We start from the raw sequence: 5,893 nt of genomic DNA on the forward strand, positions 1-5,893 counted from the left end.
GATCCGGGAGGCAAATGGCACCTCATCGGGACTTCCAGGGAAGTTCGGCCATCTGGTCGCCCCCATAGGAAAGCATTGCCGGAGACCAGATGGCCGAGGCGATCCTGGAGACCAGATGGCCGAGGGGATCCTGGAGACCAGATGGCCGAGGGGATCCCAGAGACCAGATGGCCGAGGGGATCCCGGAGACCAGATGGCCGAGGGGATCCCGGAGACCAGATGGCCGAGGGGATCCGAGAGACCAGATGGCCGGGCACGAAAGTCAAGCCAGCCTATGTCACTCTGTGCCCCAACGAAAAAGTGAGCTGGCGTCAGGGAAAGGGCGGGTTGGGGACCGGAGGCCCAGGGCCTAGCACCCGACCCGGGGCCCGGACGGGCCCCTGGACCCAGCCTGGGCTCTAATGCCCGGAGACGCAGGGGAAGCCTCCCCGGGCCCTCCGGACCCCGTCCCAGGCACCCTGCCACGCAGCAGGACCAAGGACAGAGCCCGGGATGGGGAGGCCGCCCTCCCCGGGCCCTCGGGGGCCCCGGCCGAAGCTCCTGAACTCAGTCCGGCAAGGGGAGGCTTCCCGAGCACAACGGAGCCCCGTCCCGAGGCTTTGGCAGTGTGGCATGTCGGTGGACGGCGCCCAGGGCCGTAGCACACAACCCGGGGCCCGGCCGGGCCCCTGGACCCAGCCGGGGCTCCCGGGCCCGGAGGCACAGGGGAAGCCTCCCCGGGCCCTCCGGACCCCGTCCCGGGCACCCTGCCACGCAGCAGGACCAAGGACAGAGCCCGGGATGGGGAGGCCGCCCTCCCCGGGCCCTCGGGGGCCCCAGGCCGAAGCTCCTGAACTCAGCCCGGCAAGGGGAGGCTTTCCGGGCACAACAGAGCCCCGTCCCGGGGCTTTGGCAGTGTGGCATGTCGGTGGACGGCGCCCAGGGCCGTAGCACACGACCCGGGGCCCGGCCGGGCCCCTGGGCTCCCAAGCCCGGAGGCGCAGGGGAAGCCTTCCCGGGCCCTCCGGATCCCGTCCCGGGCACCCTGCCACGCAGCAGGACCAAGGACAGAGCCCGGGATGGGGAGGCCGCCCTCCCCGGGCCCTCAGGGGCCCCGGCCGGAGCTGCTGAACTCAGCCGAGCGAGGGGAGGCTCCCCGGGCTCGAAGGAAACCACGTCCTGGTCCTTTGTCAGTGCGGCATGCCGGGGGACCGGGCCCAGGGCCGGGGCACCCGACCCGGGGCCCGGCCGGGCCCCCGGACCCCATCCAGGGCTTCCTGCCACGCGGCAGGCCCAGGGACGGATCCGGGGCTGGGGCGGCAACCTGGCATGTCCAGCTGCCGGCTGAGGACCGCTAGGCCGAGGGGGGTCCCAGAATACCTTGTCCCTACCAATCCGGAGGAAAATTACCCCCATTTCTTGTAATCCGTGCACACGAGGTGACAGAGGGGACCCAGGGCGCAAAAGTGCCCGACCTCCTGGAGCCCTCGCTGGGACCTGGGAGGCGAGTGGCACCCCATCGGGACTTCCAGGGAAGTCCGGCCATCTGGTCACACCATAGGAAAGCATTGCGGGCGACCAGATGGCCGAGGCGAGAGGGGCGACCAGATGGCCAGGAACGAAATGACGCCAATCTGTCTGCCCCGGGCCTGTAGGGCTCAGGAGCTGCGGGGGCCCCTGGGCTCCGGGACTGCAGGGCTCTGGGACTGCAGGGCTCCACGGCTGCAGGGCTCCGGGGCTCCGGGGATCCGGGGCTCCAGGGATCGCGGGCTGCAGGGCTCCAGAGCAGCAGGGCTCTGGGGTTGCAGGGCCCGGGACCCATGGAGCCCGTCCCAGGACCCATGGAGCCCGTCCCAGGCTCTTCCCCACGCCGCGGGTCGGAGGAGGGAGCCCCGGATGCCTGGGAGGTGTTGCCCGGGGCACATCCCATCTGGTCCCCAGGAAGGGGACCGCCAGCACAGGCAGGCGGGCCCGGGTGCTGCCTGGCCCCGTCTCAGCATGGCCAGACCTCACGGAGGCCTGCCTGAGCAAACTCGGAGGAAAAGGCCCATCGGCGATGGGGCTGAGAGGCAGGTTCGTACCCGGGCCCCTGGGGGCCCCGGCGGGTGGGCCCGGGTCCTGCCATCCCCGGATTCAGAACCGCCAGACCTATCGGAGGTCGGAATGTAGGAAAAAACTCGGAGAAAAGGAACCATCGGGAAGGGGCTGAGAGGCAGGTGCGTTCCCGGGCCCCTGGGGGCCCCGGCGGGCTGGCCCGGGTGCTGCCTGGCCCTGTCTCAGCATGGCCAGACCTCGCGGAGGCCTGCCTGAGCAAACTCAGAGGAAAAGGCCCATCGGCAAGGGGGCTGAGCGGCAGGTACATACCCGGGCCCCTGGGGGCCCCGGCGGGCATGCCCAGGTCCTGCCTTCCCCTGATTCAGAATCGCAAGACCACACGGAGGTCTGACTGACCCTCTCCCTACTAATCCGGAGGAAAATTACCCCCCTTTCTTGTAATCCGTGCACTCGAGGTGACAGAGGGGACCCAAGGCGCAAAAGTACCCGACCTCCTGGAGCCCTCGCTGGGATCCGGGAGGCAAATGGCACCTCATCGGGACTTCCAGGGAAGTTTGGCCATCTGGTCTCCCCCATTGGAAAGCATTGCGTGCGACCAGATGCCCGAGCGGTACCGTGCGACCAGATGGCCGGGATCGAAAGTGCTTCACACCCCGAGCCTTCGTGGTAGGGCTCCTGCCTGCCTGCCTGCCTGCCTTTCCTGCCTGCCTGCCTCCGTCCGTCCGCGGCGGACGGGAAAGACCATCCGCCATCCTAATTTACCCCAGGCTTAACGGGTCACCCTTAACATAGCCAGGACGATGGGGCCGATTATGATGGCGGACGGGAAAGACCGTCCGCGGTGGCAACGGACAGGAAAGACCATCTGCAGGGCGGACGCGAAAGTGAAGGCCCGTCCCGGGCACTCGGCCATGCAGTGGAGAAGTGTGGCTCAATGGTTAGCGAGTCAGACCCTGATGCAGAGGTCTAGCCCGGGACCAGGGTTCGATTCCCCGCCTCGGCGGGTCTTGGGCTCAAAATCCCACGGAACTGATAATTTTCGCCTCGGTGCCTATTCCAATCATGGAGTCCCACTCACCAGCCTGGGAGGGGTGTCCTGCCTTCCCCTGATTCAGAATCACCATACCACACGGAGGTCTGACTGACCCTCTCCCTAGTAATCCGGAGGAAAATCACCCTCTTTTCTTTTAATCCGTGCACATGAGGTGACAGAGGGGACCCAAGGCGCGAAAGTACCCGACCTCCTGGAGCCCTCGCTGGGATCGGGGAGGCAAATGGCACCTCATCGGGACTTCCAGGGAACCCCGGCCACCTGGTCGCCCCATTGGAAAGCATTGCGTGAGACCAGATGGCTGGGATCGAAAGTGCTTCCCACCCCGAGCCTTCGCGGTAGGGCTCCTGCCTGCCTGCCCACGCAAGGCAGGGCTCCGGGACCCCGGCTGGGCCTCAGGCGCGGGGTGGACCACCGGAGCTCTCAGGCACGGACGCCCGAAGGGAGGACTGCCCGGGACCCGCGGACCCCGTCCTGGGCACTCTGATCTGCCGCCGGCGCCGGGGATCGAACCGTGATTCCCCAGATGGGGATATCCCAAAAATCCGGCCTGGGAGGTGCTCACCAGGACCAGTTGGATAGTAAATTAAACTTACCTCTTATCCTAGAGCGCCCCCCAGCGCAATGCGTTGTAACGGTATGCGTTGTAATGCCCGCGTTGTAGTGGTAGTGCGGAGTAAAAGATGCGTTGTAACGGGTGCATACCGTGAGGATGTATGTTGTTACAACGCGTACCATTACAACGCGGTATTCACGGTTCGATCCCCGGCGCCGGCGGCAGAAAAGCCCAGCACCATTTCACTCTGGGAAATAGCTGACGCCGCGGCTAGGGCGGCTGACTCCGGAATCTGGAGATCACGGTTCGATCCCCGGCGCCGGCGGCAGAAAAGCCCAGCACCATTTCACTCTGGGAAATAGCTGACGCCGCGGCTGGGGCGGCTGACTCCTGAATCTGGAGATCACGGTTCGATCCCCGGCGCCGGCGGCAGAAAAGCCCAGCACCATTTCACTCTGGGAAATAGCTGACGCCGCGGCTAGGGCGGCTGACTCTGGAATCTGGAGATCACGGTTCGATCCCCGGCGCCGGCGGCAGAAAAGCCCAGCACCATTTCACTCTGGGAAATAGCTGACGCCGCGGCTGGGGCGGCTGACTCCGGAATCTGGAGATCACGGTTCGATCCCCGGCGCCGGCGGCAGAAAAGCCCAGCACCATTTCACTCTGGGAAATAGCTGACGCCGCGGCTAGGGCGGCTGACTCCGGAATCTGGAGATCACGGTTCGATCCCCGGCGCCGGCGGCAGAAAAGCCCAGCACCATTTCACTCTGGGAAATAGCTGACGCCGCGGCTGGGGCGGCTGACTCCGGAATCTGGAGATCACGGTTCGATCCCCGGCGCCGGCGGCAGAAAAGCCCAGCACCATGTGACTCTGGGCAATAGCTTGCTTAATCTTCCCGACGGCCCCTAGCGACCCTTACGGGTGACTGTGCGCTTTACAAATGTGGATTATTATTATTTGGGCCGATTCCGATCCGGTTCGTAAAAGCACATCCGCCCGAATCTGTCGGACAACCACGTACGCCCGGGGGGGGGGAGGACTGCCCGGGACCCGTGGAGCCCTTCCCGGGTAATTTGCCGTGCCGCTGGCCTCCTGGAGATGGGTACCCCGGACGCGTCTGGGGGAGGTCTGCCCGGTGGGTGCCCCGGACGCCCGGGGGAGGTCTGCCCGGGACCCGAGGAGCCCTTCCCGGGTACTTTGCCATGCCGTTGGCCTCCTGGAGATGGGTGCCCCGGACGCCTGGGGGAGGTCTGCCCGGGACCCGTGGAGCCCTTCCCGGGTACTGTGCCATGCCGTTGGCCCCCTGGAGATGGGTGCCCCGGGGGAGGTCTGCCCGGTGGGTGCCCCGGACGCCCGGGAGAGGTCTGCCCGGGACCCGTTGAGCCCTTCCCGGGTACTTTGCCATGCCGTTGGCCTCCTGGAGAAGGGAGGTTTTTTCCCAGGCACATCTCATCTGGTCCCCCCTGGGCAGAGAACTGCAAGAAGTGTCTGGGCATACCTTGTCCCTAGTAATCCGGAGGAAGGCTACCCCTCTTTCTTCGAATCCGTGCGCACCGAGTGACAGAGGAGACCCAAGGCGCGAAGGTACCCGACCTCCTGGAGCCCTCGCTGGGATCTGGGAGGCAAATGGCACCTCATCGGGACTTCCAGGGAAGTTCGGCCATCTGGTCGCTTCCATAGGAAAGCATTGCAGGAGACCAGATGACCGAGGCGATCCTGGAGACCAGATGGCCGAGGGGATCCGGGAGACCAGATGCCCGAGGGGATCCCGGAGACCAGATGGCCGAGGGGATCCCAGAGAACTGATGGCCGGGCACGAGAGTCAAGCCAGCCGGTGCCACTCTGTGCCCCGACGAAAAAGGGAACTGGCGCCAGGGAACGGCAAGGTGGGGACCGGAGGCCCAGGGCCGTGGCACCCGACAAGGGGCCCGGACGGGCACCTGGACCCAGCCTAGGCTCCGATGCACGGAGACGCAGGGGACGCCTTCCCGGGCCCTCCGGACCCCGTCCCAGGCACCCTGCCACGCAGCAGGACCAAGGACAGAGCCCGGGATGGGGAGGCCGCCCTCCCCGGGCCCTCAGGGGCCCCGGCCGAAGCTCCTGAACTCAGCCCAGCAAGGGGAGGCTCCCCGGGCTCGAAGGAAACCCCGTTCTGGTCCTTTGGCAGTGCGGCAGGCCGGGGGACCGGGCCCAGGGCCATGGCACCCGACCCGGGGCCCGCCCGGGCCCCCCTGACCCCATCCAGGGCTGC

This window comes from Lissotriton vulgaris, unplaced genomic scaffold (assembly GCF_964263255.1).
Source record: "Lissotriton vulgaris unplaced genomic scaffold, aLisVul1.2 SCAFFOLD_1197, whole genome shotgun sequence".
Taxonomy (NCBI): domain Eukaryota; kingdom Metazoa; phylum Chordata; class Amphibia; order Caudata; family Salamandridae; genus Lissotriton; species Lissotriton vulgaris.